This window comes from Carassius gibelio, chromosome A2 (genome assembly GCF_023724105.1).
Source record: "Carassius gibelio isolate Cgi1373 ecotype wild population from Czech Republic chromosome A2, carGib1.2-hapl.c, whole genome shotgun sequence".
Lineage (NCBI taxonomy): Eukaryota > Metazoa > Chordata > Actinopteri > Cypriniformes > Cyprinidae > Carassius > Carassius gibelio.
In genome coordinates, this window is record NC_068372.1 from 18,646,412 (window position 1) to 18,674,167 (window position 27,756).

Here is a 27,756-nt window from a genome sequence, read left to right on the forward strand (position 1 = left end):
ATGATGCAGTGGAAACAGCTTGTCCTGAGCTGCATCCGGAGGCTCAGGAAGAGCCCGCTTAATCATACAAATGCTCATTTGATGGTGTGTGTGTGTGTGTTATCTCATGATACAACCATGGCTCTCTCTAATGCTTTGACGTCTACAAGTGTGGAAGATCTCATAAAGATCATTCAATATGCACGTTGGAATGAAATCATAATATTGATCTGATATCTCCCAATGGAGCTTATAAAGGAGTCTTAGGAGTCTGTTAAATGACATGACATAGTTCTGTCCTTGAAGTGCCGTGAAGAATTTTATTTTGTAGGCTGGTTTGATATAAATCATGCCAGAGATGAGAAGCGAAAGCCTTTGGCTTCTCCACGACAACCAAAATCTGTGGTTTAATTGTTTAGAATTTAGTGAAAAAAACATCACGTTCCATTACAGCTTTCAAAGCAGAATTGTATTGATATTCCTTTTTGAACATTTGGGTTAGATGCATTACCTCAACCCCAAAGTGTTTATTTTCCAAATTAATAATTCAGATCTTGTTTTGTAGATAGATTAAGCTTTTGTGCAGATTTTGTTAGCTGAAAATGTTTTAAAAACCCAATTGTTGCTTGATGGACCGTAGTTCACTGGAACTTCACTGCTCTTAAAAAAATTCTGGGGTCTGAAACATGATTAATCAATAGTTCACGTGCGTATTTCCAAGGTCAGCATCTACCGTTCTGTAAATCCACTTCATATTTGTTTAGTCATGTGTGTTTACAATCTTTTGTCTGAACACCTTTAAAGAGTGTGTCAGGAAGAATGCTCATGTGTTTGCCTTCATTCCTCTCCTTTTGTCTTCATCTCAGATAATAAACACACATCTACTTCTAATAAGAACCATAAAGCCTCTCCCATGTTATTTTTTGCTTGCTCAAATTAGGTAGCAGTGCATTTTCTGGCTTTGTGAACGTCCCTGTTGGTGCTCTTGCTAAATTAAATAACCTCAGTTCTGTTTCTCTTTATCCCTGTCAGGTTGGTGTGGAGTTTTGTAACAAAAGAATTCCTGTGTGCACTGGAATATATCAGCCGAAAATGAGGATCTGTTGAGCGTGAGTATGATTTCATGTGTTCCCCAAATATTGTGTCATATTAGAGCTTTGTGGAAATCTGGCTGGTTTGCTAAGGCTGTTTGTTCGCTATCATTCAGATTAACCTCATTTTTGACCTGACTGTAATTTAGATGGGACATTGTTTAATATGCGACTCTCTGTTGGTTGGTGTGGTTTTGTGGACAACTTGAAAGGACTCAGAGTTGTCCGTAAGAAGCCACAGGCAGACGGGTTAGTACACACACCTACAGTACACTCACACACACTCTTCTCTTTTCAAGGAAACTACAGTCTGTTTAATAGATTAGGCTTTCACCTAGTTTTTGTTTGATGTTCTGCTGCCCTTAAACGTGTTAATTATTTTTTTAAATCAGTCATTTTATTTTGGTTTTCAGAAAATATTTCCAAACATCCTGAAAATTTACTTATGAAAAATTGCATGAAATTGAGAATAGATCTTAAGTGAGTATCCAAAGTCTTTTAGAAATCTTTCCAGTTGGTTTCATACGGTCTTGAAAATATGTAGACCATTTTCAAGAACAGTTATTGACTTTCAGGAGTTCCAGTTTAAATCATCAAATAAAAAAATAAAAAACATAAGAACATATTTTTCTTAGGGTGCTTTCACACTTGTTTCACTTGCCTGGTCCGAACCCGAGTTCGGTATTCCCGAATATAATTTGTCATTAAAAGCGGTTCACTTCTGCGATTTGGTACGATTGTGTTCACATAAGCAGCGTACAAGAGTTCACATGAACCGTACCCCAGACCACTGTTTTTAAGCAGGCTCGGGTACGGTTCGCGGGTGCGCATCCAAGTACGGAAGACAGCGTACACATCATCCAAACGAACCGAACTCTGACATCAATCGTACCCGGGTGCGCACCAAAAGTGCTAGTGTGAAAGCACCCTTAGAATGTTAGTTGCCCCATTTCAATCAGTATGTAGGAAAAAAAAAGTATAATTTTCAAGTTTTTACAAAAGAAAAAAAAATAAATAAACATTTTTAATATTACATTTAAAAGAAAATTTAATAAGCAGTGAAGCAGTTTTAAAATATTTTTATTTGAAAAATAAAAAAAAGATAATTTCGAGAATTTCATTATTTTATGAGCCTCCCAACCCATTCTCATATCAGGATTGTTTTAACTCCCTGACATTTTTACTTGATGCCTGACAAAAATATGAAAATAAATTTTAATGCAGAAATAAAAATCAAAAAACATGCACATCATCCAAGTCATTGTATTTACTATTTAATTAGTAGAAAAGGTGAGCCTTATGTCCTTGACACTTTACAGTTTTGCTACTCAAGTTAAAATTGCATTTAAGGATGTTTAGATATTTTTTTAGATATTTTCTATCATCTGATACTGTGGCTCCAGCACTCCACACACAGTCTGCAGGTTCACTGGATGAGAGTCATGGCTGTTAAGTTATCTAGGGGTGCTCTGTAGTGGACTAATCTGACACACACTGATAAGGGCTTTTGGAGTGCTGCAGCCTGGCTGCTTCCATTAGGACAGAATTGTTTGCTACACAGGAACACCAGTTAAATAGAGGCAGTGACAAGGCCTACGCAATTTAATCACACTCATGTGCTGCATGAATGTTCAATCTACAGCTTCCATAATGCAAGCGAAACAATAATTCCACTGCATGGTGGGTCTGCAGTGTTTGATCAGATTTGATTTTAAACACATTAGTTTTCATTTCGTCTTTTCTAAAGTGTTTCTGAATTCTGTGGGAATAGATGTTGAAATATGGAAGAGGTATGAATCATTCCTTCTGAATTTGAATTTTCAGTGCAGTTGTAACAGCATGTACCCTTTGCTAAAATAGAACATTGGAAATAAGAGGTTGTTAAACTTAACTCCATCAATTGTCTAGATTATCCATATATTATAATAAACATTCTAATCCCACGCAGCATGACACATAATGACAGGAGCACTTTGAAATTAATGTGGCATGTAAAAGAAAACATCATTCAGTCCACAACAATGTCTAAGTTGATCTGAAGAGCAGTACATGATGACTAATCTGGAATGACGTTCATTGACTGCGAGGTGACAGCCAAGAACCAAGAAAGATATGATGCCAATTTTAATTATTTTAATTGTTTTTAAAATGTATTAATTAAAGTAATTTTTTTAATTTTTTATTAAAAATTCTTCTAGCTGTGTTCTTGATCTGAAATCAATATCGTTCTTTTCTTTTAGGTCATGACAGTATGAGTTATACAACCTAGTTAAACAGCTAGAAGCAAGGGCATAGGAATGTTCTCAAAAGTGGGTGGGGCATAGTGTTAACATTTTCAGCGTGACTCATGAATATTAATAAGGAGATGTAATGTATTCCTAGTCCTCCTAACTGATTTCCAGTATAAAGTTTTCCTGGTAACTATAGTAGGATTTAACTGATAATCGGCTTCTACGTCTCCTAAAAAAAAAAATCATCTGGCTAGAATAATGGCATAACTCTGTAATTTAGTTTAGTAAAGTTTGGGTGAAATTCAAGTTGTGATGAACAGAAGAGCATTTATTCTGTATTGTATTGTATTGTGACTGTACTGTGTATTGTTGCTATGTTTTTATTTTATACTGAACCTGGTAAAATAAATGGCAAAAGTTTGGAAAAAAGAACATGGGCACGCACAAAGGCAAAATACTCATTGAGAAAGAAAAGCTGATGCTTCATCTTAAAAATAGTTCTTTAACACAGCTTTTGTTTCACATTTTCCAGAATGTTTTTTTTATGTCATTTCTTTAGACTGTGATGTTTGATATGGACTTTGAAATGATGATAAACTCATAAAGGATGAAGAGAAAGGACTCCATAAATAAAGCATCCCTAAGTTCGGTGACAGAGATGCCGGAAGTTGCTGGAATTTTAAAAAATAAAATAAAAATAGGCCATGTTTTGCCATTTATCTGTGCTGTTGCCTGTCTTCTGTGAGTGAGAGCGAAACAAGCCATTTTTGGCACCAGCGAGCATGTCACAGCAGAAGGTGAAACCCGTGGTGGGAGATGCACTTTCTCAGAATGGTGGCTCTGTGTTGCCTGTGGCAAGAGCTCTGCTCATTAAATTTTCATTTGAGTATCTCCATATTTTCCCTCTTTTCCCATGTTCTGCTCCCCATTAAAAACCGCTTTATCTGATGAGAGCATGAGCTAAGCAAATTGAAGAAAATAAGGGTTTTTTTTAAGTCCAGTTTTTGTCAGTTTTTGTTAGTGATACTACCTGAATTACAAATTAGGAATAATGAAAGTGAGACACATTTGTGACCCTTATTTTTTAAACGGAAGCTATGCACTGGTGGTTGTATGATGCTCACGCTGAGTACAGATGACACATTGTAGTACAAATCCCACTACTACATCAAAATGACAGATGATTCAATCATTAATGATTCTCCTGAAGAAGAAAATCACTATATCCCCAAATATAGAAATAACATGTGCTGTCATTGGCTTACATCTTTTTTGTGTGTTTCTTTTTAACTTTTAAGTTTTGATCTACATTTTTCCCTGGAGTTTCATATGCATGGATGTCTTGCATGCAGCAGTTGATTAGCCTTTCTTGTTGGATAAGAGGACTTTATGTTTAGCATGACATTATGAAGTGTACGTAGTGCATGTAACTCCAGGATATGCTGCTGAGACACTTAATGGTTATTATGGATATTTTCATGCTTACATTTCTCTTCAGGCAATAGTTATTCAACGCGCTCTCAGCACAGAATCACGGCAAAACCTAGTCAGCTGCCTCCAGTTAAGAAACTGAATTGTTATCCTTGCTTTGACCATGTTCAAAGGTAGCATTGCAAGTACCCTAAATGGTGATGACAATCTCAGAATGCACTGAACAAAGCAGTTTAAGATGGTGGATATGAGAGAGAAAACACTGAAATAGTGATTAAAGTGAAAAAAAAATGAAAAAAGTCTTATTTTGGGTATATGACACTGCCATTCCAAAGTTTGATGTGAGCAAGTTTTTTTTTATTATTATTATTTTATTTATTTATAAGAAATTAATACTTTTTTTAGGGATGCACCAATGCTATTTTTTTCAGATCCGATCTGATTCGATACCAAAAATTCTGAGCATCAGCCGGTGCAAATGCCGATACCTATCCGATACATTTACATATGCAAAATACCAGCAGTTTTTTTTTTTTAAATCAGTGTAAAATTTCTATACCTCCGTGTGTTGACCTGATCATCACTCTTTTGTGTGTTGATCACAATCTACTAAATGTAGAAAACGTTTAAAGAAAAATAACAAATGAAAAAAGATATAATCATAATTACTATTTTAAACTAGGTTAGTGGATAACTCGGGAACAAAAGTTACTTTAGAAAAATCATGAGTGCACAATAAAAAAAAAAATCAAAACATTTAGTGAAAAAAAACATTATTTTGTGGGGAACAAATCAGAGTGAATAAGTGTAGGACTAAATCTGGTAAAATGTTACACATTCATGAAAAACAATTAAACATATTAATATGTAAATATATACTATACATTAAAATTAAAAGACATTTCTTTTAAGTGTATAGTAGGGCTCTGCAAAAAATCCAATATTGATGTGTAGTGTATTATATCTGTATGATAGTTTATTGAGCCTTTTATTTTTAAAGTTTTAAATTTCAGGTACTGTGCCTGTGAAGTACAGTTTATTCATAGTGCTCTCTACTCCACTGTTGTCTATATAACAGACACCTGGTAGAAAGTAACATTATTTAGAAATAGTTTTAAACTCCACCAAGATAAAGTCTTTATCTACAAATGAAGTATAATTATAGGAGCATTTAATCATCTTGGAGAGAGTTTTATATTCAATTGTTGGTGCAAGTTACATTAAAGTGATTATTACATTTTGAATATGGATATTTTTCATACAAAAATGCATTGATTGGCTACAGGAGGCCTTTGTCCATCCCCTAGAGCCATGTGATACACATTTTTAATGGATGGGTGCTTTTTATTTCACTTCTTTTGGACTGATGCCCTGCAACACCCGCTTTTAAAATAACTCAGACTGATTTCTTCTGAAAGAAGAAAGTCATATACACCTAGGATACCTCAAGGTTGAGTAATTTATGGGCTAGTTTCATTTTTGGGTGAACTAACCCTTTAATATTCGTCTGTACCTCACATTAAACTATGGATTCAGACCATTTGAAATATAGGATACGAAAACTGTATGGTGCTTAATAATGTTTTTGTGCCTTTCATGGGGCTTAAAAATAACACAATAGTATATGTATAATATCGGATTTGGATCTGTCTTGTCTGACCGATACCCAATCCGGCAGAGAATGGCAGTATCGGAGCCGATACCAATACTGAGTATCAGATTAGTGCATCCCTACTTTTTTTTTAGGAAGCACACATTAAATTGATCAAAAGTGATAGTAAAGAGACTTATAATGTCTTAAAAAAATGTACTTTCTATTTATGAAAATTTAAATTTCAACATTGGTAATAATAATAAATGTTTTTTGAGGACCAAATAAGCATATTAGAATGAAGAATCATTAAGTAATGGCTGCTGAAAATTCAGCCTTATAGGATTAATAAATTAAAATGTGATAAATAAATTTTTTATATATATTAAAGTAAAAACCTTTACATCTTACATTTTATTAATATTTCCCAATATTACTGTTTTACTGTACTTTTGATAAATGCAGCCTTGGTGATCATAGTAGACTTCTTTTAAAAACTTTTTTTACTGACCACAAACTTTGAATTGTAGTGTATGTATATTTTTGTCTGTTGTTCCTCTGTCATCACCTGTATTTTAATCAAATGTGATTGAAATCTCTCATGCACTTTACATGAGGAGCACTACATGTATGACGCACATTTATGAGTTGCTGCCTATGTAGAATGTTCCAAATCAGTCACTTCGGAAGATCTATTTCAGTTTGGATTCTGTCATAGACGGCAGCTGTGTATGTAGGCGTGCGAGGCGGCTCACTAGGTTTTGTAACAGACCTAATATATTTCCTTCCTGCCATAAGCATCTAAATGGAAAATTTTGCCTTGTGATGATTCACACTCATTGTTATATTTTTAATTGCACATGTTGACTTCATATTGACATGGTACTGTCTTATTGAGCATATCCTGTGTCTTAGCATCTCATGTCAGATCCTTTGCTACATGGCACCAGAAATATCAAAATAATTCCTTTATCCACCATTACCTCTGACCTACAAACACACGTGTGAGTCAAGCTAGTAGTTACTAGCATCACTGATTCAGTGCTCACGTGGGAGACACGAGTGCTGTGAGCGCATCCTCTTTCTCAGAATCAGAAGCTTTATTTGACAAGTATAGGCTTAAGTTTTTTGTTTTACTTACATAACGTACAGAGAAAACCTCTAGACACAGTATTGAAATTTCACTTTAGATTATGGAACACATTCACTACTAACTAAGAGTTCTTACCTCAATAAATTCCTAATTACAGCTTATTAGTAGTAAGTTAGTTGTTTTACTTAAGGTTTTGGGTGAGGTTAAGGAATCTAGAATATGCTCATGCAGAATAAGGCATTATATATACTAAAAATTGGCCAATATTCTAGTAATACACATGCTAATAAGAAATGTATAGTGAATAATGTTCCCTAATCTAAAGTGTTACCAAATATTATACACTATTGCATATTACAATTAACTGTATTTTACTACTTTGAGAACCAAATCAGCATATTAGAATTTAAGAATGATTGGTAACACTTTAGTATAGGAACCAATTCTTACTATTATCTAGTTGCTTATTAGCATTCCTATTATTAACATATCGGATGCTTATTAAAGCACATACTCTGAATGACCATATTCTTCATCCCTATTATTACCCAATACCTAAACTTAACAACTACCTTACTAATTATGAATAAGCAGTAATTAGGAGTTTACCGAGGCAGGAGTTGCAGGTATAAATAAATTGTGACTGAATGATTTGTAAATATATTAGAATGGTTTGAGATCATTTTACACTGAACACTCAACTTTGCATCACATGAATAAATTAGATTTTATCGTACAAAAGAAGTCATTTTACATTTTTTATAAAATTTCACAGTATTGCTGAGGGGCACCAGTAATCATCTTGACGGTCTGTTGTAGCCTTTTCATGTCCATTTTTTAGAAATCGATTGGACGGATGTAATGACAGCTGAACAGAACAGTATTAACAGCTCTGGTTGTATACACCTTATTTTCAATATAAGTAGGGGCTTTCCAGTTATTTTTGCGGTTCAAAAACAAGTTTGTTAAACTGTTTGATGTTGCAAACTGGTCTTTGTTATCATATTGTTAAAATTTATTGTAATCATAAAAATACTGGTATGTACCAAAAATATGTATTTTATTTAGTTTTTCTTTTCTTTTATTCTATTCTAACCTATTCACGGGTTTGTAGCCCAGATAGTTTCAGCATTTAGTGCACTTTGTTATTCCTCTAGTTATTTACCTAAATTGGCTAATGAATGCAAAGTCTCACACATTTACAGAAAAAAATGCTCCTGCATTGAAAAATATTATAGCAGGGGTGTTTGTGTGTTTATAATGTTTGTAAGCCTCTGTAAAAATGTTGATAGTGTCAACTTTACAGCTCAAATAATAAAAGGGCTCGTGCTGAATTGTTCATGTAAGTGATTTAGCAAAATATCAGCCTCACATTTTTACTTTTAAACTGTTCATAACACAGTTCCAGTGTAAAATAAAAACACTTTGAAAACCTAATGAGGTTTTTCCTCTTTTCCATCATTCAGAAGAACCTACAGTTATGTCTCCACGCAAAACAAAGCTCTTCCAAATGGTGATTAGAATTATTCCCAGTTCAAAGGCTTCATTGGCATAAGATTTGAAAGCACTGCTGAATCACACATTCGAGAGACAAATAAGAAAATACAAAACATGTTAAAACAGCAGTTCCTCCCCAAAGACAAGAGAGCAGAGACTTTTTGTAAGTGTGAAAGTGCAAATTGATGGGAGTGTTTCACAACGCTGTTACTGTTGGATTCAACAGAGGGTGTCATTTTAGCCCCCTGTGAAGGAAATTGTGCTAAACATGGGCTGATGGGGTGCCGAGCTACAGTAGTCCAGAACAGGCAACCCCGTGTACTGTATATTAGGGGAGCTGTCCAGGGTGCTGAAGTTAGAGTCTGGTGTCTTTATGAATGTGGGAGCTGTCCATGGTAGCAAGGACTGTTAGAGATGCAATATGCAGTATGAATTTCTTTGGTGACTGTGTCTCATCATAAATTTACATTTGTGTAACATAGATGACATAGAAGTAGATTTAGCTAAACAAACTTCAAATATCATTCTCAGTAAAATTCACAACATTTTACTAAATTTTAAGACGCTCATCTACATCTCATTCCATCAGTTTTATGTTAGATTTTGCTAGATGACTTTACAGTTTTATAGTGTAGTTTGCATCTGTTAAGGCAAACTGCATTAACATTTATGTTCCCCCAAGTCATCCAACTCAAGGAACTAAACATTAACAGAAGACATTTGCATCAGAAAAATGTGAAGAGTGTATTTGTTTGATTTTTGTTTGCTTGTTTCTCTTTCACTTGTCTGTGTGTGTGTGTGTGTGTGATAGAGAGAGAGAGAGAGAGAGAGAGAGAGATGCACATTTTAATGAGAACGTCATTCAATTCAATTCAATTCAATTCAAGTTTATTTGTATAGCGCTTTTTACAATACAAATCGTTACAAAGCAACTTTACAGAAAATTATGTTTCTACAATATTTAGTAGTAGCTTATAAGTGGTGACTGTCAGTTTGTGGACGTTTGACAGGATTTTTAGAGAAATTAATACAAGACGTATTCAGCCAGGCGATGAACATTATTAATATTATTAATTAATAATTATTATATGATGCAGTCACATTTGTAGCAATATTTGTTAGTTCTGTTTGTTGATTCAGGGTTACCATCATCTGAGGTCCTCTGATGGTCAGCATCATCTCTTCTCAGGTGTTCTGGATCCAGACTGGAGCTTATGTAAATCCTAGTTTCTGGCAAAACATACACTGTAAAAAAATTTGCCGTTAAATAACAGTAATTTTCTGGCAGCAGGGGCGCCAGTAAAGTACTGTTAATTTACAGCTCTTAACCATTAATTTACCACTCTTATTTTTTAACAGTATTTTACCGTAAATTCTACCATGGAAATTAACTCCACTCCCACTGCTTCAAACAGTTCGAGTTTTTAAACTAGCATTCCTACGATGTTAGTACTATGTCCACTGAGAAGGAATATTTCTTACACTTAATGTGCAGTAATAAAGTAACTAAATACATGACTTTTACTCAAATCACTGCAGCTCATTGTCAGCTGTATTACACATGTATGTGCTGAAGTACTTAACACAGAGATCACCACTGTATCAGCGACTCCACATTTACTGCCTTTATATAAAGCAGCAGAAAATCTGAATTTGTGGCTCATCATTGACTGAAGCACCGGCTCTACTCTCCAGAACAATGGTGAACAACAAAACTACATTAAACTAAACGATCTCTCTTGTGCAAACACACATTAATACAGTCAAGTTCAGTATTTACTCTCATTATCAGTGTATGACTTTGCCTAATTTTTTTTCTATGGATGTTCACAAATATTTTAGTTAAATTAACTTTTTTTTCATTTGGTAAATCTGACGTTTACATTTTACAGTATATTACTGTTTTTCCTTGACGGCAAAAAACTGTAGAAAAACACTTTTTTTTGCTGGCAACCATTAATTTACGGCAAGAAACAGTAGAAAAACAGTTATTTACTGGCAGCAGGGGTGCCAGTAAATAACTGTTTTTCTACAGTTTGTTTCCTGTAAATTAATTACAGTTTATTACTGTTAAATTATGTTTCATTCTGTTTTTTATTCATCTTAAATCTTTAACCCTTTAAACCCCACAAGAAAATCCTCAGTTTTAAATGAACACTTATAATGTGTGCACACTACAGAGTGTTAGAGTAACACTGAATCAGTGAAGTTAATAAGATAATTATGTGATTAATTGATGATTGAGCATTAGTGATAAACACCTGCAGAATCACTGAAGGAAAGAGAAACACAAGAACTACAAATGACTTCAGCCACAGCCTTAGATGAAATCAACTGAATAAAAGAATACATCAAATCTCTCAAGATCTGATTAAACAACTACTAAAACAGCTTCACCAGATTCACATTACTAACCAGACTGACTTTATTTCTGTCAGATGTCTACAGAAGAACTTATGGAGAGTTAAATAGGTTTAGGTGTTTTTTTCACTACCATGATGGAGATCAGTGTTTACTTTAGTTGGGCTCTTGAACGTGACTTTTCAACAACTAAGGTTTTTTTTTTTTTTCATGCTGTAACAATGCGCCTTTGGAACCTGTTATAGCAAAACAAAAGTACACAGAAGAAAAAAAATCTGATATTGTTGTTTATAGATTGACAAGAACAAATACTATTATTTCTGATCTAATAATTGATACTACAGCATGAGAAGGAACACTGCTGAGCCATAAGTTATGAAAGACTGTTAAGAAAATGTCACTCATAATAAATAAAAAAAAAACCTTTGCTGAAATTTAGACAGAAATATCAAGAATCAGCGTATGAATCACAACAATGGTGACAATCCACAAAATAAATGAACAGATCAGTTCTGAACATCACAACACATGCTACTAAAACTTAAAACAAATGCAAAATTATAAGCACATAAGAATTCAAGAAAATAAGTGAACAATTCAGGGGCATAATTTATTCATGCCGCAATGCATGCTGGGAATCATGGATGAGTTTTATCCTGTGCTGGTACCCAGCATGCATTGCATCATGAACCTTTTCATTGTCACCATTGTTGAGATTCATATGCTGATTGTTGATTTCTCTCTTTGAGTGTTGTGGGGACTGCTGCCCGAAATACTTTTTAACTAAAACTAGTCGTTAAATCCATAAATCCTGGTTATCACACTACTTTTCAATCTTACCAAATTGAAGTGTCATTCACTCAAATATTTCAACACCAAATTAATATTTGATTATTATAGCAACACTTTAAGTCAGTCTAGTAGATCATGCCTGTTAGAAACAACCATAATCACTTGACTATCAAAATTAATACTGCTGTAACAAATGCATCATAAAGATACAAATACAGCAATAAAACAAAATGTAAAGTGCAAAAGTCAATGGTCAGGAGCCCAACTAAAGCAAACACTGATCTCCACAATGGTGATGTCAAACGAAACAGTAACATTATCATCTAAATCTCTTTAATTCTCAATAAGATCTTTTGATCTCTGTTCTCTGATCTGACAGAAATAAAGTCAGTCTGGTTAGTAATGTGTGAAGTTGGTAAAGCTGTTTGTTGATCGTTTAAATCTTCCGTTGATTTCATCTAAGGCTGTGGCTGAAGTCATTGTATTTCATGTGTTTGTCTTATGTTTTTTTTTTCTTCAGTGATTCTACTCATTAACAGCAGCTGTTGATCAGTGTCTGAATTCACTCATTAGTGTTCATTCTCTCTGTCAGGTGGACTATATTAGTAAACTCATGCAGGGAATAGTGAATGAGGGTGTAGGGTGTGATTTGAAACACAGCCGCTGAGTGTCGACTTTGAAAGTTGTTAATTTACGATATATAGCAGCAGGCTACTTCTCGAAAACGATGAATATTACCCAGAATGCACTGTTTTAATGAAAAACAGTATGTTACTGTTGAAATTTGGCCGTTTTTTTACAGCGATTTTTAACAGTGTAGAAACAAAATAGAGACATCATTAGCATAGCTGCTGATCCAACAAAGTAAAATTTGTTTAACCCATGCTAATGAATGAAGCTTGGTTTAAACTAAACAGTCATAGCCTGAAGAATGCATTTCATGTAAAATGCAAGTGGCTAATGCTAGCTACATGTGCAAGACATTTCCCCAGCTGACCTGTGGAAAAGAAAAAAACTGTGGTTTACACCAGTATGTACTGTCCTTGAACTGTGAGAGTCTGATTTTAATTATTTGCAATTATGGCAGGATTACAAACAAGGCATGTGTGGCAAATTCTCCAATTTTATTTTATTAATCTTGCTGTCAGGATAGAATAAAAAAAAAGGCATATGGTGTACATTTTTTTTTTTTTTTGGTTTGGTAAAAACAGTGAACACCAGACTATCTTAAAAGAAAAGAAGTTCCTAATAACATATAAATATATTAGGGGTGTATGATAATTTATAAACATCGGCCAATAATTAATGTACATCTCGTCAGTAAACCCAGTTCTCTAATCAGTGGTAAATTCCATCAGGTGTGTGATTTCACATTGAGCAGCTGTTACTACATTATTACTTTGTTATCAGCGTGGATTTGCGCAGCTGGTCAGTTAACAACGGCTCTGTGTAGCAACAACTGTGTGGTGTTATGTGGCATCATTGTGGGTTAGGTGACATTTGTACCCCAGGGGCCAATAATCCTTTGATCCAGACCTTTTTGCATTGATTGACAAAAAGATGTGAAGAGTAGTGATCTTACAGTGATCTATGGGGACACCTGACTAGGACTGATGTTAAACCAGTATTATATCAGAAAGAGACCTGTCTTCCTGTCATCTTGTGCTCTTGCAAATCTGTTAAACAACATGGATTTTAGTGTAATTTCAGTAGGCCCGCACTTGAATAACTGAATCAGTCTGGTTTCCTCAGTCATTGCACATATTTCTTGTTTTAAGATATTTGTTTTGATTTAAAGGAATATTCCAGGTTTAATAAAAGTTCTAAAGCTGTTCGAATCACCATTTAAAACTAGCAATATTGTGGAATATAATTTCAGTTTAAAATAAATATATCACTATAAAATGAATGTACTGTAAAATGCTATTTATATAATTTATTCACTTCCATTGTAAGTACCTCAGTTAAACCCAGATTTGGGAAAGAAAAGCATTGACAAGTGGAAATAAGACATGTCCTGACGAGCTGAAAGCCTCAGGAGCAAAAACAGCTCAAACCTACACAACTCGCCCTATACTCGGCCCAGCAGCCTTTATCGTCAAAACATCGCCTGAACACCAGCTGAAAGGAACATTGCAACATAGTGGTGAGGAGTGGATAAAGAAACACTCTCTCACTCTCATTGCATCGCCTATGCTTGCTTCTCACTCTTCTGCATGTCTCTCCTCTCTTCCTTTCTCTAAAAGAGAACTCTTTCTCTGTCATCTCGCTCTCAAGCCCACGCCTGGTGCAGGCTCGGTTGAATCATGGGATTGAGTGGGTGGGAATGTGCTTCTTTTCTCCCAAAGACACACAGACATAAATACACACTCGCTCACACAAACTTGCACACTCTGACGTATCACAGGCAGACTGGAGGATGCAGCCTGTGGCTCAGCTTTCTGACATTTCTCCTTCCTTAACTCTTCTTTTCCTTTACATTTCCTCGTTTTCATGTGCTGATACATAATGGATTTCTGCATACTGCCCGATGTGTGACATAATGAGCCAGTGCTTGCTAACCTTTTGATCCCATTAAAACTGCGTTACAGATGCCTTTCCTTCCCCCTCTCTGTGATTTATTGTGCACAGCAGCTGAAAAAATTGATGTGAGATTGAGATTGATGTGAGAGTATAAACAGCATTACTCAACATAGTTTCCTCAGGAAATCCACCATATGCAGTTATGCAGACTCTATGGAATGGTGATTTTGATCTGGCAATTGTCAGATATTTGTGTATAATGTCGCTAAACTGTAGACTTGCCTGTTGTCCCTGGCAACAGATTTCCTGCGCTGTATCACTCCATAGACTTTCTTCTAACACACTAATATATTTTCAAGTTAAATCATGCCCATTTTATTTAAATAAGTTGCAGTGTACATGAACGTGCAGTCAGCCAGCTTTTATTTTAAAATGAACCACTTAAGGATCATAAAAGACCCGTCTGCTTTGCATTTGGATCCTGATGATCTTGTCTGGTTTATTTTGCAATAATGACCATCACTATGTATTAGATGCAAATTAAAATTAAGCTTATCTTGTGGTGCATTCAAATTATCATTCAAATCCAGTTCATATTTACAAGTTGGGAAGTCATAATTATGACATCAGGTGCATTCAGATCATTTTGACAGAGTAAGATGGAGATGTAAATAAAATTACACAATATATTTTACTAGCATGTTTGCAAATGCAATGGAGTTGTATTGCAAATTGGAGAAGAAAAAATTAAATAATATATACAAAATAATAAATACTGTTAATACAGATCCATTTCCAGCTGTTATGGTTTCTCACTACAAGCTCTCAACAAAGAAACTGATCTTTCCAGCATAGTCTTGAATGATTTGAGATGAAAATTAAGTGTCTTATAATGAAAGACACTTCTCATTATGGGGTCAGAATTTGGCTAGTTAGCATGGTCAGGTTAGTCCCTGCTAGTAGATGTATTGTACACCATCTGGGCCCAAAAAGCATCCTTTTCAGTCAGTCAGTAGCCATGCGTTTTGTCTAAAGAGTCTGTCAGACTTAAGCATTAAAAGACCTTAGTATGAATGTCATTGCTGGTCCAGGCTTGTTTATACTAGTTTAATGCTAGTCTAACTCATGGACTGACATTCCTTCTGGTGAAGCTATTTGACTAAATGTCTTGCTGGATAAACTAGATTAGCTAAATAAGCTTGGGACACAATGCTGGTTTGTGTATATACATTAAAAGTAGCAGACTGGCATTTAGCCTAGAGTTGTTTCCTTTGTTTATGTGTGTTTGTGAATTGTATAGCTGCCAAAGCATGGGTGTATCCCACTGTTTGATCAGCCTGCACAAAAATAGCCCTTATATCAATACTTATCTGCTTGCTGACTGAACACCTGAGACTTCCTTTTTGAGTAGGGGAGTTATAACATGCAACAACATGCTATTGAGATCTGTCTGAATTTAGGGACGGTATTTAAACAATTAAATGTGACATTTCTTTTTCTATGAATATCTACTTGAATTACTTGAAATATTTATGTGTATTTGCGGCCACCTTTACACCTGTGTTTCTGTTGACATGTCTTTCTTTACTTGAGAAAACTCAAACTTGAGTTTTCTGTTGATTGGCTAGAGAGAGGTCTTTGTGGTCTGTAGTTCCCAGTCTGCAATCACAGCTTGATTGAAAAAAAAAAAAGGAGTAACGTATGCTGGGCCTAGAGAAAATGCTTAAGCCCTGTGAGGGCTTTTTTTTTCAGATAAAATAGCAGTTAATATGATAAAATAGATTGAAGACCTTTTTTTTTTTTTTTTGGCGGTATTAGTGAGACCTGTGCTAGTGTCTTTGAAACATTCATGCACTCTCTTCCTTTTCTTGATGGTTGCCTATGCTATTTGCTTGCTCAGCATGAAGGGAAGGATGAGAGGAAAGTGGCTAAAGACGTATTTCAGGATGAAATGGAAAAAAAATGGAGAAGATATGACAAGCCTGCACACATGAAACCAGGCAGCTTAAATGCCCGTGTTAAACCTCTGTGGTAATACATTTAAAATATTTGAATTTGGTCTCCTCTTCATTCAAAAATCTCGAAAAAGTCTAGCCTCCTGAGACCCAGAAAAAAAAGTTTTGAGAATGTAGTATTTTTTCATGTCATTACATTGTTTAGAGAATTAAAAATAATAATAATAATAATAATAATAATAATAATAATAATAATAAATATATTTTATTCATATGTTATGCTATGTTCTCTGTAAGGGACACCAGGACTCAAATTGAAAGAAAAAAATAATAAAAAGACATGAATGAACATGAACAGGCAAAAACAATGAATCATCAACACATTTTTAGGTTTCAGGAATTTTGTTTTATACCAAACTTTGTATAAAGATGATTCTCAACTGTGTAATGAAAGATATAACAGGATGATTTGATATACCATTTTGCTTTATGCAGAATGTGAGCAAAATGGCCATTTTCCCATTATATACAATGTAAATAATGTGACTAATTTGCATATTTATGTGTTCTTGGGGCAAAATGTTATGAAAAGAATAAGTGTAATAATGGGAGTAATAATTGGTAAGATTTTGATGATAATATATAATATTTCATTGGAATATTGAAAGATAATGTATTTCCCTATTTTATTTCTCGTGTCTCCCAAAATGCATAATAAACATGCTTTTAATCCTGTTGTCCTCTATAGTGTGCCTGAAATCGATGTCCTGTTTTGTAACAGAAAGTAATATTTTTCTGAGATGTAAATTTTTGACAAACAGTTTAAAAGATTTAAATAATGTTATCATATTTCCATAAGAGTGTTACATTTTATCACCAAATTAATGTCAGCCATTTTTAAAAACCTAGGAGAGGGAGTGATCATGGTGAAACTCTCAAACATTTGGTATCTCTGAAAATTCCTGAAAGTGCTCTCTATGGGACACCAAGACTTAAAACTGTGACATGTACTGTAAGTCATTCACTAAAATATAAAATATAATGTTGTCTACTGAAGAGAGACGGTCTCAGGAGGGTAGAATTAAGGCTTTTTTTGTCTCTTTTTTTGTGTCTTTATACATCATTGTATCATCACGAGCCACATGCATGTTTTAGCTGTGATTCCCATCCACTTACATTATAAGACTGATAGACTGCAATGGTTTGAGCTGAAAATCTTGGTTTGTGTTCTACTGAAGAAACAAAGTCACCTACATCTTGGATGCCCTGGGGTATGCAGATAACTATCAAATTCATTTTTGGGTGAACTGTCCCTTTAATAGAAGCATGTTCTATTCATTTAGTACATGCAGAACAGCATGTACAACGGTTATCCTGGATGGCTTCACAAGTGCTTGCATTTAAATGATGAAACCCACTCGACAAATACCTACCATACCACTGGGGGTTTTGTCCTGATTTAGCAACATAATCTCCTTTATCACTCCACATAGTTGCTTAGAAATCCAATCCAATAGCTTTTTAATTATCTTCATTCAAATGCTTGCTCTGTCATTAAAAGGTCATTTGGCAGTCTGAAAACCCAGTGGTGTGCCCTTTCCTTTAGTACATTCACACTGCTTAGGAGAGCTCATCGCTTACTACACTAAACAAAAGGTGACGTTATGGAGCCATATGAAACAATTAAAGCCAGATGACCCTAATGACCTGCAATTCAGAGAACGTACAATAGAAAACCTGTTGCAGATTACTCTGTATCTCACACTGCACTGTGAGTTAAAAGCCTCGTAGTTAGGGCTGTGAATCTTTGGGAAGCCAACGATTCGATTCGATTCGCGATTCATAGGTTTTCGATTCGATTCAAGAATGATTTTTGCAAATTTAGAACAATTCAATTTGATTCGATTCGGTTATAATGATTCGATTCTGCATTCTTTAAGTGCATACATTTTGTCACACCGGGGGCATAGCCATCATTTCAAAAGTTACAGAAATGTAAAATAAAGTAATTTTATGTATGTAGCCTATGTATTATCATAACTATTATAATTTATATTTTTATTTAAAATTTTTTACTAGGAATTCTCTTTTTATAACTTTTAATTATAGCTGTAATAAATCAAATACACTGCTCGACAATAATCAATCATTTGTAATCAATATTTTTTCCTAATGGCAATTTTATGATTGTTTTATATACTAAGCTACATTTAAATTAGCAATTTTCTGCACAGAATAAGGTAGAAAATATACTTTATAGTTTCTGTACTGTAATAAATGATATGTCAATTAGCACTGTGTCAATCATCAGTTTTATTAATTGTGTTTTTTTTCTTAACGTTTCTTCAGTTCGTTCTGATTCTTTTCAGTTAAGCTGCAGATATAGCCTGGCACATCTATGAGAGCGAGAGCACTTCTCTTTCTGTGTGAACTTCTTTATCTCATTTTCACAAAATAAAATGCTATAGTAGCTATTTAACTTTTCCTCTCCATCAGCGAATGATGATTCTGAGAGAAAACGCACCAGATGTCTGTTTGCTAAAGCTACAAATGCTACTTTCATGCTTCTGATTATCAGATAAACCTTGCGCTCTTATTTCAAGATCATTGGTAATGCTGTGGTTATATTAACAGTTTCCTTCGTACATTCAGTTCAACAGCATTGATAAAACACATTTATCATTCAGTGGAACTGTGCGTATGATTTAGAAACTTACATTTCTGCTCCGTCCATGCAGTAAATACAACTTTCGACTGCTCTGGTAACGCTCTCGGTAAGATGCAGAGACCCACTGACAAACTACAGAAAAGTAAAGCTACTTCACTTTTAGTAATACTGGCCATGAGTCCTATAGATCGCATGTCATCTGCGTCAGAGACGAATGGAGCGTGAGCGCAATCCTGTTACATTATCGGGTGTTACATTCTGTTACAACACTCTTCAAGGTTTCCATTTATTTGTGCGTGTAGTAATTTAATGTGTATGTATTTTGAAAGCATTGAATCGCTACAGAAATCGAAATTCATTCGATTCTTAGCGTTTTGAATTGATTACTGTCCGAGATCGGCGATTCATGATTCAAAAATCATGTTTCAACATTGATGCATATGAATCGTCAGGGTTTGTAATCGATGCATTGAGAAAACGAGTGAATCGTTACACTCCTACTTGTAATACATATTATACATATCATATTACAAACTATGCTGTTCTTTGTCAGTTTATATCATCATAAGTTAGGTCAATTAATAAATAGCTAAGTAAACATTTAAGTTACCCCTGTCAGAATTGGACTGGATTGAATGAGCACATAATTATCAAATAATAAAGTATTAAACACAATCTGTGAATTAAAGGGGTAGGCTGTGAATTACAGCACTGTGAACTTGGTACAGTAATTGAAGGGTTATTCTATGAGATATGTGTCTTTTCCAGTTTGATAAATTACATTTTTATACTGTAAATTAGAAATAAAGTGTTTCTTATGTAAAAAACAATTATATATCAAGCAAAATTTGGAATAGAATTATCACTTCATAAAAGTCACAGGGATGACAGCTTTATTGTTGTGCTGTGAAACTATGATTTTCTTATTTCTATAAGCACGTACTGTATGTATTGCACCCAAAGTCTTTATCTGTCTGTTGCTCATGGCAGCTGCACTATAAATATATGGACTGTACATTATGTTAGAGCTCTAATTACCCAACCCAGTCATGTAAAAAAAATTGTGCTTGGCAGCATCTACATTGCAAATTATTATTATTATTTTGTTGTGCATATCAATTGTTTGCTATAGCTCAAAGTACATTGTTAATATTAAATTGTTAACAATATAGATAATTAAATTGTTCAATAGAAATTAAAAAAGCTACCAAATTAATAAGAAATATAGTTCTATAAGGAATCGTGGACATACTCGGACATGACTTAAAACAACATGTCAAAACCTTTTTTTTTTGCATTTACATTTAAAACATTCTAGAAGTGCTTTTCTTCGTCACTGTGTAGTAAATGCAAAAAAAAAAAGAATACAAAAAAAATATATATAAAAATCCATCCATCCGTCTTTAAAATGCCCCATTATGCCTTTTGAATATTAAATTTCATGCAGTGTATCATGTAGCTGTATGTGAACAAAAACTGTCTGCAAAGTTGTGAAGCTATTGAAGTTGAAGTTATTGTCTATCAGAAAAAAGAGTTGGCTCACAATCGCCAAAACGAGTCATCAGAAATATTTTGGCTCTACGTCACAAAGTAACACATTACATGATGTCCGCCCATGTTCTACGTCACCAACTTGCCCGTCCACAAACAGTAACATTTCTGTGTGGTTAACATCATGTCGAGAAGACACTGTATCCTACGCTGTCATAGTAAATTTGTTTTATCACATCTTATAATTACCATAAACGTGTTAACACTTGTCGCTTACCGCTGAGAAACTTCCTGCTTCAGTAGTGCCTGAGAATTACAGTAGTCTCTTGCCGATCATTCAGTTGAACCATTTCATCATCAGACTCCAGCTCGAATTGCAAAGGTAAAATCAGTACCATCTTTTCTATGTATTGAAAAGTCTCCAGGACTTGCACTGCACGTGGTAGACCAGTCCAGAGCCAATCTCTCTATGGCTCTGGACCAATCACAAAGAACTGCGCCATCTGACCAATAACAGCAGTGAGCACTCACGGAAAGGAGGGGTTTAGAGAGACAGAGTCTTTGAACTGCTTTGCGCAAGTCGTTTACGAATCATTTAGAAATTAGGTAAAACTAAATCTAACTTGAAATCTAGAAACTAACATGTTTATTGACCTTGCATGCATGTAACCCTGTTTTAGGAGACTCCTAAAATATTAGCAACCTTAAAAATGGTATAATGGGGTGCTTTAACTAGATTGACAGTTCATTGATTCCAAACTATTTACGGAAGAATATATTTTTTATTATGCTCATCTGGTAATTCTAACCCCCTCAAAATATTAAAGAAGTACACTACAAAATAAAGATGAAAACTGATCTGAAGCCATCAACCTGATCCCAGCATTGCTTTCTATATACCCTCTAAATACAAGCCCTTATTTCCCACAGCTGCTACTGTCCTTGTAATGGAATCCTTGCAATGTAATTTTCCGGATAACTTGTTTTAATCAGCTAATGCCAATGTTTTGCAGACATGACATTGAAACCATTCAGCTATAAATGAAAGGACTCTTATTTATAACTAACATTTTTACATAATTACCTCTGTATACTTTCTTTTTCACTGCAGTTTCATTCAATACTTGGGAAAGATTTCCTTTAGAACTGCTGATCATTTTGACATACATAATCATTTGCATGTTCTGTATAATAATTTGTTGTTTTTTGTGTGCCTTTATTTCTGCTACAGTTGTCTCAGATTTATCAGTCCTTTAGAGGTCAAGTTAGGTTAAACTCAATTTAATTTTAATATTAAATGTTATTTTGCTAGTTCATTGGAGTTTTCCCAGAGGCCAGTGCCTGGTACATTTCATGGAGCCATGCCCAAGTTTTTTTTTAAAGAAGCTAAATGTTTTGTAGAAGGACTGCAGCAATTTATATTAAAACCAGCTGTTACCATGGTGACATTCACCCCTCATCTTTTGAGATATTTCTGGAACAGAATGTATTTGTGCACATACACACTGAATTCAGAACTAAAGACAACCACATGTTGTATTACTGAACTGTATGGAATCTTTTGATATTTTTCTGTGCCTATTTAAGTTTAGAAATCTGACCTGTGAACATAAAAGGGTCAAGTCCTGCACTTATCTGGGTTTATTTGAGGCCACATGGAGCAGTGAGAGTCAGTATGAAAGGCTCAAAATGCCCACATGATGCAGTAAACCCTAACCAGATTATAAACAAGGTCTAAAATGTAATGTACACTTTAAAAATAATTTGTAAGATAACCTTAAAATTTGTTTCATGTGGTAACTGTCAGGATTGGACTGTTTGTCATGTGTTTCAGTTCCAGTTTTGCCTTATTTTGTCTGTTTTCTGTCCTTGTTTGATTATTAATTGATTCCCCAGACCTGTCTGTTCCTGACCATACCTGGTGAGAAACAGGTCGCCTCTTACCATCTGCCCCGTGGAGGATCTCGTCAGATCCACTCTCAACCCAGAGCCCAGCTCACCATCTCCCCACCTCCCCACGGTACAAAGCATTAGCCCGAGCCCACCGATGACGGAGAGCCAGAGCCCAACCTGTCACAACAGGTGCGAGAACCGTTGACAGTGGACGTGTGAGCGTGGAGTGGAGCTTTGTCCCCTGCACCACGGCTGAGGTAAGCAGACTATGGAACACCAAAAGGGCCAAAATGCGGAGGAGGATCCTATTGATTGGGGATTGGAATTGGAAGGTTGAACTGCCCCCTCCCCTCTCTTTGTCTTCTCCGCTGCTCCCTTCCAGCCCTCCTTTGTCCTTGGTTTCCTCATCCAGTCCTGAGGCGGCTTCCGATCCTCCAGTGCCCATTCCTAGAATGTTTCCTCCAGTGCCTGCTCCTTGAATGTGTCCTCCAGTGCCAGCTCCCAGAATGTTCCCTCCAGTGGTCGCTCCTCCAAAATGCCTGTCCTCCCACCCTCTCCTGCTTATTCCACCGCTGTCATCTGGCAGCCCCTCTGCTTGCCCTCAGCCTACCATCTATGCAGTGCGAGCCCCGCAGGACTGCCATCCTCCAGCGTCGCTGTGGTCGGAGTCTCCCTCACCTCCATCTCCAAGCGACTCCACCTCAGCTCTTTGCTCCCTTGCCTCCACCATCAACCATTTATCCATCAGCTCCACCACACTTCCATGTCCCTTTGGCTCTGCCTTGGTCAGCCACTGACCTGCCATTGCATCTGGACTCCTCTCTACTGGCTGTGCCTAGTTGCTCCGTCCCACCAGCTCTGTTGGACTCTTTCCTGCCACCATCTATCCCTTGGATGCTCAGTCGCTCTGGCTCCGCCATGTATCTCTGGATCTCCACTCCACCCTGGCCCCCCGGATCCTCAGCATCCCTCAGGCTTGTTGGCTCTCTGCCTCCACCTGCTCTGCCACCTCCCACCGTCGACTCCACCTTGGGCCATCATTATGGCTGTGGCCTGGGTCCAGCTAAACTTCTCCTGCTCTAAGCTTCTACTGTCTCCTCCCTGGCTCCTTCCTCCATCATCTCCTCCCTGGCTCCTTCCTCCGTTGGCTCCTCCCTCCATCATCTCTGTCTGCCAGCCCTCTCTCGGGGGTCTGTCCTCCACCGGAGCCTCCTCCTCCCCTCCTCCCTTCTATGCCTCCTCCTGTTGTTGCCTATAGTGAAAGAACGCACCTTGTCAGGATTGTCAGGATTGTCAGGATTGGACCGGTTGTCATGTGTGTCCCTTCCTGTTTTGCCTTATTTGGTCTGTTTCCTGTGCTTTATTAGTTTGATTATTAATTGATTCCCCACACCTGTCTGTTCCTCATTATCCTGCCCGTGTCCCATGTCCCTTCCGGCAGCGTAGTTTGACAGTAACATCTCAATTAATTGTTTTTAAGTCAAAAATATTGTTTGATATTTAGTGAATCAAATAAGGTAGAAATAGCTCCTTAAAGCAAGGGAATTTCAGCCATGATATACAACTATCATGTTGTTTCAACCCTGTGTTATTTCTCCTGAGGAACACAGAAAACATTTTCTACAGTATACTGGTCACTCTATTTTCATGAAATCTCAATGAATGAAGACTGGAGCTTTTAAACTTTAAAAAGGATGCAGAAGCACCATAAAAGTATCAAAAGTCAACAATATGACTTGTGCACCGAATTCCAATTATAGCTATACAGTAGCTTTGGCAGCTTGACATGTAAAGGGATAGATCACAAAATCATTTACTGACCCTCATGTTGTTCCATATCTGTATGACTTTCTCTTTCTTCTGTGGAAAATTACGTTTTATTTTGAGAAGTGTCTTAATAATGGAAGTCAGTTGTCACCAAAACTTTTTGACTACCAACATTCTTCAAAATATCATATTTTATGTTCTGCATACAGGTTTAGAACGACACGAGAATTTACATTTTTGGGTTAACTATACCTCAGATACTTTTGGATTATTTTTACTGATAATCATCTTCTTCAGTGGATAATTTGAGTCAGTGATTATTAGTAGTTTAATTATTATTTAGATTCATTAAAAATATAATCATTGAGGGGGGAAACAAAAAGAACCCTGCAGCTTCTCTTATGACTTCTAAGTGATTTTTAGTCGGTTCGAAATTATTGCATGGCTTCAGAGCGCTTGAAATATAATAATTTTGAAGCTTGACTGTTAAATTCCTCATTGACTTTCATTACATAGAAAGGAGTGACCAAAATAGATGTGTGTGTGTCCTGGTGTGTATACAGGTATGTACAGGTATGTTGCTTGCAAAAAATAAGTTACTCCATCAGAATACATGACTACTTTTGAATAAGTGTATTCACTATAAGGTATAGTTATGCTATCTGACAGCGGGGGCTAAGAACGCATTGCTAACCTGACCTCTCAATGCATCTGAGTTCTTCGAGGATCCATTAAACATGATTCTAAAAATAACTTGTACAATATAAATGACCCACAAGTGAATCCATAGTCTACAGAGTCATATCCAGTAATGACACATGACCTATACCATCATAAGAAATGCAGGCCCATGAAAATAAGATCCTCTTGACAGCTAATGAACATTACACCCCTTCTCTTCTCTCTCCTCAATCTCATTCCCTCTGCTACTCTGATTCCTGCGTGGGAAGAGAGGAAATCTATTCAAGTTGGGTTTATTTTTGGCTTGCAGGAAGTCTGCAAACAGAGGCTCTTAAATCACCAAAATGCACAATAGGCCGTTGCATCGATTCAGTAGCCCCGCCATCCTCACTCCAGCTAAAGCTGTGCCAACTAATTACACAAGTCTTGATACAACTACAGCCACTTCTAAAACCCTTTTCTCTCGACACAATAACTCAGACAAAACCTCAGGATAGCCCAGACATATAATGCAATTTCTCAGAAGGTTCATAGATTATGAACCTTTTTTTTCTTGCATTATCATTGATCATAACTAACGCGTTTGTTCTCATAGGCTCATCCATTTTCTTTAAACAATGTATAAATGTCTGATGGATATTGTGTTATGAACTAATCAAATTCAGTGTATTATTGTGGTCCTTGGTAGGCTATCAATCACGTGGTATACCGCCGGACTGGGATCAATATCGCTCTGACTTCTCAAGATCGCTCTTTATCGGCTCATCATTCTCTGCATGGGCATGTGAGTGTGTGTGACTGTAGTCAGTTTGTGTGAGCATGTACTGTACATTCAAGTTGGTCATCTTTATTTTGGTATGTGCACCTCCATCTATCTGTAAGTGATAAATGAACAATTGATGACAGTCAAGGCTCTAATTCCCTGCTGAAAGCACTGTAAGATTGGGGCTTTTGAAGACCATAGTCGTCCAAGTCTTTCAGCTGAACAGAGTAGGATAGGAAGCAATAGCTTGGTAGAGAGATGGATGGATGGAGACAAAAGTAGCTGGTAAGGAGCAGATGGGGGTCATGGATATTTCTGTGGTTTGACTCAAGAAGTCAGGAGAGAAGTGGTGATGGATCACATTTCCTGAAGCGGAACAGAGAGAAAGATATTAACACTGTGCTTTCAGTCATAATTTTCAACAGAGATTTGACCTATTGTACAGTACATCTATGTACAGCACTTACTTGTGTCAAGAAGGATTAAATGTTATGAATGCTGGTCTGAATGTTTTATGCAATTATTCCCTCACTGGTAAGTGGTTTGGAAACTGGAGAAAAAACGTGTTGGCTGTCCATATGCTTATAGATGTCCACAACCACAGCATTAAATCGGGGGAAAACCCTCCCAATTCATCATAGTAATCCCATTCTGTCACAGCTGCTGTCTGTATGAGAGCTCAGAGTCAGCTGTGATTTCAAGCATCACTAAGATACAAGAAACTGTTTGGAGTAACAGTTCAGAACTGTAGTTTTGTCTTATTCTATGATCAGGATATGTGTAAATGTATCAAAATGCAATTTTTTTAATTAATGGGTACATCACAAAGTCTGCAGATCCCAGATGATATAATATTAGTAATAGTACATTGTGCGTACTATATATATATATATATATATATATATATATATATATATATATATATATATATATATATATATATATATAGACAAAAGTAGCTGGTAAGGAGCAGATGGGGGTCATGGATCTTTCTGTGGTTTGACTCAAGAAGTACTATATATATATATATATATATATATATATATATATATATATATATATATATATATATCTCAAATGTATGACCTTTGAATGTGGTCATAACTGTATGGGTAATAACAGTTTATCTTTCTTAAATTTTCCAGTATGTATATATATATTGTTTTTTGTTTTTCCATCTGTTCAGCCACTGTGTGGTGACCCTTTTCCCTCAGAGATTAATTACTCATGTTGTGCAACATCTCTTATTAATACTTACAAAACAGACAGATGAAATTACCCATGCAAGACTGCAGTAATGAAATATAGTTTGTCACCCATAAAAATATGGCCCACCACACATTCCAGCGCAAGTTCTGTGCTTATGCTTGACCAGCATATAGAAGAAAGTAGAATAAGGTTTCCATGATAGAGTAGTATTGTGATTCCGTTAATTCAATAAACTCCTAATTTGCTGCTTATTGATAGTTAGTAAGGTAGTTGTTATGTATGGGGTATGATTAAGGCATCTGATATATGTTCATGAAGAATAAGGCATGAGTGTGTTTCATAATTAATGATAAATAGCCAATATGCTTTTAATATGCATGGTAATAAGCAAGTAGTTAATCATTAGAATTGGTCTCTAAGCTAAAGTGTTACCATGATGTTATCACCATCATGAAATTGTATTGAACATGATTATTATATGAAGCACATTATTTTTTAAAAGCTGAAAGCCAGCCAATTTTGATCTGGTAAAGTACACTCATGCCAAATATTATCTAGTCACATATGTGCAATACTTGTCATATGTTTATTGAATAAATTATTGCATCATTTAATGTGTTAGTAAGATAATTATTAATATGTAATCTTCAAAACTCTGTAATGTTCATCTATAAAGCCAGTGATGCAGACAAATAAAAAAAAAGAACACTTGATACTGTAGAGATAAATATAATGACATA

General features: G+C 35.6%; 1 protein-coding gene across 4 annotated transcripts in view; it reads left to right on the forward strand.

Annotated features, from left to right (window-relative positions):
- Positions 1-27,756, forward strand: part of LOC128029435 (disks large-associated protein 1) — a 108,330-nt gene that overhangs the window by 41,061 nt on the left and 39,513 nt on the right. For all 4 annotated transcript variants that reach the window (XM_052617221.1, XM_052617230.1, XM_052617236.1 and 1 more), the window contains exon 2: positions 1,012-1,088. The gene's annotated coding sequence lies outside the window, so the exon portion shown is untranslated. The remainder of the gene's footprint in view (positions 1-1,011; positions 1,089-27,756) is intronic.